The sequence below is a fragment of the Silene latifolia genome, chromosome 1, assembly GCF_048544455.1.
Source record: "Silene latifolia isolate original U9 population chromosome 1, ASM4854445v1, whole genome shotgun sequence".
Lineage (NCBI taxonomy): Eukaryota > Viridiplantae > Streptophyta > Magnoliopsida > Caryophyllales > Caryophyllaceae > Silene > Silene latifolia.
The window spans coordinates 157,846,978-157,856,796 of record NC_133526.1 but is presented as its reverse complement, the minus strand read 5'-3'; the positions used below and the strand labels follow the sequence as shown (position 1 = coordinate 157,856,796).

Sequence of the window (9,819 nt, the reverse complement as noted above, 5' to 3'; positions counted from 1 at the left end):
GCTCCCAGGCGCAACGAGGACGTTGCGTTCTTCAAGTGGGGGTGACTGTAACACCCCACGGTAATTGAAGAGGTCCAGTGATAGGCTTAAATGACTAGTGCTTAAAGGGATTGGAAGTACTACTCATATCAACAAAGTGCACTTTCTTTTATGGTCATCCATGCGAAAGAACTCCAAAGTTAAGCGTGCTTGACTGGGAGTAGTCTTAGGATGGGTGACCTCCTGGGAAGGTTTCCGGGATGCGCATGAGTGAGGACAAAATGCGCTGTAAAGGACCCGTGTTGATCTGTGGGCCATGTACACAGCCTGGTGAGCTATCATAAGTAACCGCTCCCGACCCGGTTTAGGCCGGGGTGTTACAGGTAGTATAAGGATCGTAACCATGTATTTGTTTCGAATTTTCGTTGAGTTTTGAGCATTTGAGTGAAATTGAGACGGTCTCACAGCTAAACCGTAAATCGCTTCGAAAATAGCCTTAGGATTACCCATTTGTGATGAAACTTGATATTTGGAACCCTTGTATGATGGGTAAACTTCCTATCATCTCGGAATTTTGATGTGTGACGGCTTTTTCAGGACACTTTCTAGGGCATAATCGCCGTTATAACGAAATGCTGCCGAAATTCTTACTCGAACCCATGACTAGGCTTCAACTTAGGCTTAACTTGACCCAAATTACCACATGAGCGGACGGGTTTATGGGAAAATTGCCAAAGATGGCGAGAAAAGAGCGATTTCGGAGCTCCGAAAAATCGAAAATCCCCTAATTAAGGCTTGTCGTCACTTGACGCGGCCTAAATTCACTTTAATTTTGCAGGTGATGAGGCTTCTACGTTAGGGAGAGCTCCCATGGATGTGGATACTGCTATTGACCCTTCTCGCTCGCTTGAGGAGGCATTAGAGCAGGCTTTTACTACCTGATGTGACCATAATTAGAGCACATTTAGTCCCCGAATTAGCCTTGTTCCCAAGCTTTTTAGTGCATATTTGGGTCATTTATTGTCTTTAGTTCTTTGTTTTGCATATTCTTTGAGGTTTTAATCCCTTGGTTGGAAAGGAGTGCAAACCTTGAATTTTCATGGCAAAACGAGACTAAATTGATTGAATTCAATGACCAAGCATCAAGGAGAGACAAGATCAGAAGGCCTTTGTACATACTATAGTAGATGGGCAATGATGAGAAAAAAATCCTTGCATCCCCGAGGAAATACCCAAGGATTTTATGAAGAAAAAGGAAGAAAAGAAGAAGAAACGAGACTGTCCAGCAATCCGTGCGTCTTCCCCAGAAGACGCCCGTCTCCACCACCAAAATCCGTGAGTCTTCACACCAAGACGCCTGAGCAGCAGCTCCAGAAGACGCCCGTCTTCACCCCAAGACGCCCGGGCAGAAACCACCAAATCCGCCCGTCCCGTGCTAAAGACGCCCGGATTCCAAGGCAGACTAATTTCGTCTTCTTCAAGCTTCAAGAAAGATGCACATCTTTTTCTAGAGACCGGCGTTTCCTTAAGTAGGGACTTAATCGTCATTTAAGCCCTTAGTTAACCCTAATTCATCCACCTAATCCCCACTATAAATACCCCATTAGTCTAATTAGAAGAGCATGTTCTTCTTAGCAATCTTTAGTGTAGTTAATATCAATCAAATCTCTCTTTAATCTTGTAATCAACAATTAATCAAGTTTTAATACAAGTTTTATTTCCTTAATTTCTCTCTTGTTCATCCTTTATTTTGGGTAATTGAAGATAATTTGGATTATTATTGGGAGATTGACAACCTCTCAATCAAGCATCAAGTACTTCTTTTATTCTTTGCTTTATTATTGGAATCATTAGTAGGTATAATTCTCTTAATCCCTTTTTAATTATTGTTAATTACTTTCATTTATTCATCATGTTTCACTTTGTTGGTATGATTGACAACCTTGCTAGCATGTTCAACATGATAATGAGTGAGTAGTTTCCTTAGCTAGGGTTAATGGGTAATTAGGGGAAACCAACATGGGGAATGATTCATGCTTAAATTAATATGCTTTCATGGTTTATTTGCTTGCTTGTTATGATCTCAACTCATGCACATGTTATGTTTGATGAAATGTGAGCCTATGCATTCTTGCATTTTTTACCCATCACCTATCTTTTCAATGAGACTTGTAAGATATAAACCAACTCGAGTCTCATTAGACCATGCATGTTGTTGAGTAGGGAATATTAAGTCGACTTGTAGGTGTTGTACAATCTAATCGATTCGGCTCCGGGACCCAAACTTTCCTAGGATTGTAAGATATAAACCAACTCAATCCATCACAACAATAATGGCTTGCTTATAACTTGAGAACATGTTTGTATGATCAATTCCCATGAATCCCCTATGACCCCATGACACCCTAGTGCCTTTTATTAATTGTTTACATCCCTTTTAATTCATCTTGCTTATTTACTTTCATTGCTATTTAGTTTAGTGACCTTCTACATCAAACTCCAATTGTGACACCCCTAAGACACCACTAGTTGCAATAGAAATCTCATCTCAATTCCCGTCCCTTGGGATCCGACCTTTACTTGCCTCTTTACTAATTGTAGAGTTGTTTGTGAAGTTATAAATTGTGTTTTGGTCTAGGTGCTCCTAACGACAAGTAACCGAAAGATTTAGTTAAAAACTAACACGACCAAAAAATGGCGCCGTTGCCGGGGACGGTGTTAACTTGATTTAGATGTTCTTATATTATTATTAGTTGTGTCTTTCTTTGCCTTGGGGAAGTAAAACTCCTCAAGGTTTGTTCTAATTATTTTCGAGTTTTTTGATATTTTGCATGTCTAGAAGGTCACAAGGTGACTTGTTACCCTTTGATCCCGAAATTGAAAGAACTTTGACAACCAATAGAAGACTTGCTAGGAGAACTTTGAGAGGTATTGGTGAGGTTGTAGATATTCAACCAAATACTATTGAGTTCATCAACCTTTTTGCAAGAGAAGGTGAGGAGAACCCAACACAAAATCTAACACAAAATCAACCCACAATGCCTAAGTTTTCATCACATTCTGTACCCACCGAGGAGAACCTACCCAATGGTACTCCCACACCACAACATCTAACCGGAAATTTTATTGCCAAATCCGCATTTATCCAATTAGTCGAAAGAAGCCAATTTTGTGGGATGCCTAGTGAAGACCCTCACTCTCATATGGAGACCTTTTGTGACTATTGTGATGCGATTTCTCAAACCGGTGTAACTCAAGACCAAATTCGATGGGTCTTATTTCCTTTTTCTCTCATTGGCACCGCAAAACAATGGTTGAAAGGCCTTGATAAGGCTACTCTCGGAATTGATTCTTGGAAGAAGTTGGCTCTAGCTTTCTACAAAAAGTTCTATCTACCGGAAAAGACTAACATGCTAAGAGCTCAAATTACGGGCTTTAAGCAAAGGGATGAAGAATCTTTGTATGAAGCTTGGGAGCGATTCAAAGGAATTTGTCGCTCATGTCCTCACCATGGACTTAGCGAGTGGTTCTTGGTACAACAATTTTGGAACGGTCTATATGAAGATTCAAGGAACATTCTCAACATGGGATCAAATGGAATGTTCACCGAAGTTGATGACAATCAAACTTGGAACTAAATTGAGGAAATGGCGGTCCATAACTCACAATATAGTAGACCTCGCAAGGCTACTAGAGGAGGAAAGCATTAAGTGGACTCCATTACTCAATTGGGTGCTCAACTTAGTGCTCACATTGATACCATCAATTTGAAGTTTGAAAAAGCTATGGCTAGACTTGAAGAAGCCTCAAAATCACCAAAGCATCATGTTAATGCCATGACGACATCTTCATCAATCCCAAGTGGGATATGTGAGAATTGTGGAACTTTGGGACATGACCAAAGTGAATGTAGGGGAACAAATGAACAAGTGAATGCTTTCCAAGCATACAAGAGTGGTACCCCTTATTCCAACTATTACAATGAAAACACCAAATTCCATCCAAATCTCTCATACAAAAGCCAAAATGTTCAAAATCCTCAACCAACATACACCCCACCTCCCATGAGAAACCAAAATCAAAGACCCTTTTACAACCAAAACCAAGGTTACCAAAATCAAACTCCATACAATCAACAAAATGACCAAGGTTTTGATGTTCAAAAAGCGGTCCTCCAAATGCAAAAGAATCAACAAGAGTTTTTCACTCAAATGCAAAAAGATAGTCAAGCAAAGGAAATCACCATCAACAACATCCTAGCTCACACCAAAATGTTGGAAACCCAATTGACTCAACTAGCATCTTCAAGCTCACAAAGACAAAAGGGGCAATTACCACCTCAAAGTAATCCCCCAAGACATGAAACGGTTAGTGCCATTCACTTGAGAAGTGGTACAAGGTATGAAGCACCGAAGAATCAAGTTGAGGATGAAGTTGTGGAAGCTAGTGATAAAGAAGAAATTGTGCAAAACTCTAAGGATGGGGAACCATCAAAAGAAGAAATTTCAAAGAAAAATGAAGACAAGGTCAAGGAGAAGGAGCCCATTGTGATTAGACTTCTTTTTCCAAGTCGTCAAGCCAAGCCCAAATTTGATGACCAACTTGGAAAATTTATGGAAATTGTGAAGAATTTGGAAGTCTCAATTCCTTTCACGGAATTAATCAATCACGTGCCGGCCTATGCGAAATACATGAAAGACATCCTCACAAAGAAGAAGTCAATCCGGAAACTTGAGACTATCGCCTTCACTAAGGTGAGTAGTGCAATACTTCAAGGAAGTTCACCTCCAAAACTCAAAGATCCGAGAAGCTTCTCAATACCGTGTACCATTGGCGACACCACGATCAACAAAACCTTATGTGATCTAGGGGCTAGTGTGAGTGTTATGCCGTACTCGGTGAGTAAAAGGTTGGGGATGGGAGAGCTTAAATGCACCAATATCACACTCCAAATGGCCGATAGATCGACGAAGACACCATTAGGGATATGGGAAGATGTTCCCTTAAGAGTTGGGAAATTTTTCATCCCGGTGGACTTTGTCATTGTTGACATGGAAGAAGACTCCAACATTCCAATCATTCTAGGAAGACCTTTCTTACAGACCGCGGGTGCGGTGATTGATGTAAAGCATGGAGAGCTTACTCTAGAAGTGGGAGATGAGAGCATAACTTTCAATCTTGACAAGACCATGAGAGCTCCCCATTTGCATGAACCATGTTTTATGGTTGATCATTATAGCCGGAAGGATGATAAGAAGAAGTCGGAACTCCAATGGAAGAATAAAATTAAAGATGCTCCATTCAAAGAGCAAGTGAATTGTAACAAAGAGAGCTTGAAAAGCTCACCTAAGTCAAGCAATGAAAATGATGGCTTCATTGGCCAAGACAAGAAAGTGGGATAGTTGTCTCTATCAACTCGAGAGATCTTTAGTGATCAAGTAGATGAAGTTTGTGGTCTTTGGGACGATGAGTTTGAAGGGATTTTCAATCCCTACATTGGTAATGCTATCGATCAAGACCGACAACAAGGGCAAAGATCTATTGAAGATCTTTATCATGATAATGAACAAGCTTTTGATTACTTCTTCAAGGTGTTGAGCAACATCAACAACACCTTGGACATGCCCCCATGACATCTCACTAAGGATGAGAGTTTGTTGGAGTCCTCCCTGAACCACCATTTGTAAATATTTCTAACTCCCTAACTCACATTTTAATTCTTACATTGCATTTTTTGTCATTTTTGGATTTTTATACTTTGATCAAGATAATTATCATTTTTTAGAGAAGTGAGGGAGGGACTAATGATTTCAATTGATGTGTAGTGCTTTAGCTTAGTGTAGGGATAGCAATTGCCTAGGCTATTCATGCCTTAGTAGTGCCCCCACAATGAAGAACACGAGATTTTGAAGAATGAAAAAATGACACGAGATATGCAAGTACACGAATGGAACTGAATCCGGGTAAAAGGGGCAGAATCCGAGCGTCTTCGTGGGAATCCGCCCGTCTTCAGGCAACCCGGGCGTCTTGGTCAAAATCCGCCCGTCCTTCTGAGCTGAGAATTTGAAATTTTGGGACTGTTGATAAATCCGAGCGTCCTGAAAGAGAAACCGCCCGTCTTCAGAAAGACGCCCATCCTGAAAGGAAAGACGCCCGTCTTTTTGGCTGAGAAAAACAAGAAAATTCACTGGAAAGAAATCCGCCCGTCTTCAGAGAAAGTCGTTCGTCCCGCAGTTGATAAATCAGAGCGTCTTTGCTGAAAGACGCCCGTCTTTAGGCGAGATTCCTGAGACCAAAACAGACAGAATCCGAGCGTCCCGACGGAAAGACGCCCGTCTTCCCCTTGCAATTCAAAATTTTTCGGGTCTTTTATAAACCCCCTCCCACATTCATTTCTTTATTTCTTCATTCAAAACACTACCCATAAACCCCAAAACTCAAAACCCTCATCCTCTCCATCACCAAAACAAGATTTCCTCAACCACATTCAACAAAATCAAATCAAAACTTCCTTTTAACAACAATTAATCACTCCTCTTCTGTGACACCCTCATTTATTGCGGAAAAGTAAACACATAATTCTAGATAAAAACTGCATGGATATGTTTGTAATAGGTTCATTTGGGCAAAAACCTGTAAATTTTAAAACCTGAACCTGTTATAAAAATATCCAAACGGGAAGGTGTCAAACATGCAAGGTCTAAAATAAATCTCATAAATAAAACATCGCTAAAGTCGCGAAACAAAGTGATACAACCCAAATATGAAAAAGGGAGACATATGTCCCTCAAAAGTACATGTCATAAAAAGTGTTTAAGGGTCACAATAAGATAAAGCCAATCTAGGTCCCAAGGTTACTTTGCTCGCTAGCTCGTCCATGTACCCCATATATGCATCACCTACCTGTCAATCGCATTTTATACAAATACGAAAGCCACAGTCAGTGGGGAGTAACTCCGAGTTCTCCCAGCCACGAAATGTCATAATTAATATAACATGTAAACATAAGAATATGAATATGAATAACACATAGCCTTAGCATATAGATGCTAGACAATCGTGCTTATCATGTGAACAACAATATAACAACACATAGTCCTAGCATGTGAATACTAGACCGACTCATACTACACTATCATGTGAATCACATAACATCCAGGAATCCAAACTCTATCAACCATAGCCGGCGTGCATCTCACCTTCTATGATTCATAAAATCATCAAACAAGAAAGGACAATATATCTAGAGACATGCATAAGTTCTTAGGACAGTCAATAGTCACTCTGTAACTCGAGTCTATACCACGAGGTAAGGTAAACACCCTAGTCCTAAACCTGCGCAAACCTAGCGACATGCGGAAAATACCGCATCCAAGACCCATGATCACACACATGAGTACCCCTAAGGAGTCCACCAAAGGGTTGGCTAGTACTTAAGCTGACCACATACTTCTAAGAGTACGTCAAGAGGTCATGCCCTAACTTGGATATAAGCCCACCAAGCTAAGACATAAAGGCTATTAAGCGGTGAACATATACTCGTCAAAGACTATAAGGGCCTATCTATGACGAAGGCCGAAATACTCACCTAGGACCTAGTCCCAGCTTGAATACTTTAGCCCACTCCACACAAGACAAGTAGGACACCCAATTAACCATAAGAGGGGCAAAGAGTCCAAACTTGCAGACACACAAATGATCATACACACTCTAGCATATGAAAGACTACGCAAGAGCATATTCAGCTGACAATCCAACAATATCTCCAATATCAATAATAATCCAAATTCCAGCTAACCAACAGTACCATAATCCATGAGAACAAGCTAAAATGGCAGAGAGGCAACAAGACTCAAGCATAAGGCATCCAAAGCATCCAACAACCAACATGTGAAATGATAATCACAAATATCAAGGCATCAACCTAAAACATCCAATAACAACCAATCTCACCTCAAAGACAAGCCCTCGACCCTAGTCCCGCGACGGGTCATTGGTCAAATCGAGGCTGACCGGTTTAAACCTAGTTTGACCAAACTCATTCGGTCAAACTGGCCCAGCTCAGAGTCTTGGCCTACTTTGGCCCAAATCACAAAATTCATCACAATATCATTCTCATGCTATTTCCAATTTCTATCATGTGAACACTATCAACATAAAGAAAACATTCCAACTTACAAAATAAATAATTCCAAAAAATTCTCGCATAATAAAACAGCATAAATAACCGTCTCACACAAGGGTAAACTTTTCTATAAATTTTAATCGATAAAACGACGCCATTTACTCATACGGACTCCGAATTGAGTGATTCAAGTGGCTAAACCACCTAATTTTTCGATGACGTTCAATCTGTCATATTTTTGGAAACATTGGAAACCGTCTCGGTCCGGTACTGACGCGTTCCAGCCAAAACACGGACTTGTCACAACACATAATTCCTCATCCAAATTTGTTCCAAACAATAATATACAAATGGGTAACATAAATTAAACATAAGCATACTCATCTTACTCCATTCATTCATTTATCAACAAGATCGTCTCAAATAACAACAAACGACAACAAACAACAACAAACAACAAATACAACTACTAATGTGACATTAATTTGTCGAGTAACTCGGAATAGTTACCTTAAGCTAGCAAAGAGACAAGTAATAACTTGAGAAAGCTTCTAAAACCCAAAATTACTCTTCATCTTCAACAACATATGAGTCACCTAACTCATCTTCAAATTCTTCACCTATAAGAACAACAAAAACACAATTATTAAGCTTAAATTCGAAACCCTAAAAAAAGTGTCTTAAACAAAAATTGGGGGGAATGAAAATAAAAGTTACTAGCAGATGAGGATTGAAGAGAGGATTCCAGATATATAATTTTTATGAGATTTGGTGGAGAAATGAAGGATTTATGGTGGATTTAGGGATTGTAAGGAGGATTTTTAGTGGGTTTTTGGTGTTTGAGAGAAGGAGGAGATAGATTGAGTTATGGAGGAAATGAAAATTGGAAGAGGGGACAAATGGAGGGTAGGTGGCCAGCCAAAAGGCATGGGAAGATGGGTCATTTGTTTACGTTTTGGTTCGTTTCGACGGAAATTAGAAATATTCGTCGAACGCGATTTCCGAGAAAATTAAAGTTCTTAAACACGATTTTACTAAAATATTAAGTACTCATATGCCCAATATCCAAACTCGTTTACCCAACGACCGTAAGAAATGGAAAAATCCCAATTTTACGACTTTTATCCGAAATCTATTTTATCAAAGGAAAAGGTTTAAATATAGTTTAAATCACTTTTAAACATTTCTAAACTATCAAAAATGATTACATTTCTTCAAAATAAAATAAGGTTATATTTTATCAAATAAATTTTATTTCAAATAAATTAATATTAAATTAAAATAGATTAAAATATTACTCTTAAAATATAATAAAGGTCTTCAAATTTACGGGGTGTTACAATCATCCCTCCTTTTAAGAAGTTTCGTCCCCGAAACTTAGAAGAAGGAACATTGTATATATGTAGGCCTATCTCTTTAAAATCAAGTAAACAAAATCTTCAAAATATGAACGTATGAAATATAAGTGTCTTTTCAATGGAACGGAATATCCTCGTCGGCCGTCCAAGAACATCAACATTCCAAATCAAAGACATAAAAATATATATTTTTTACACCAACAAATGAGAAAACCAATTATCGGACGTCTCCAATAACGAGCTTTACCACTCATTGACGTTAAAACCAGTGGAAAACATTAAAACATTTCCAAAGGTCTTTAGTCCGAAACTCTATAATAAGGATAATAACTCCACTAGCTATGACCAAACTCTAAC

General features: G+C 39.2%; 1 non-coding gene across 1 annotated transcript; it reads right to left on the bottom strand.

The window, feature by feature from the left end:
- Nucleotides 1–3,389: 3,389 nt before the first annotated feature.
- Nucleotides 3,390–3,496, bottom strand: LOC141618549 (small nucleolar RNA R71). The gene has a single exon (XR_012531427.1). It is a non-coding gene; the product is annotated as a small nucleolar RNA R71 (small nucleolar RNA).
- Nucleotides 3,497–9,819: the final 6,323 nt, after the last annotated feature.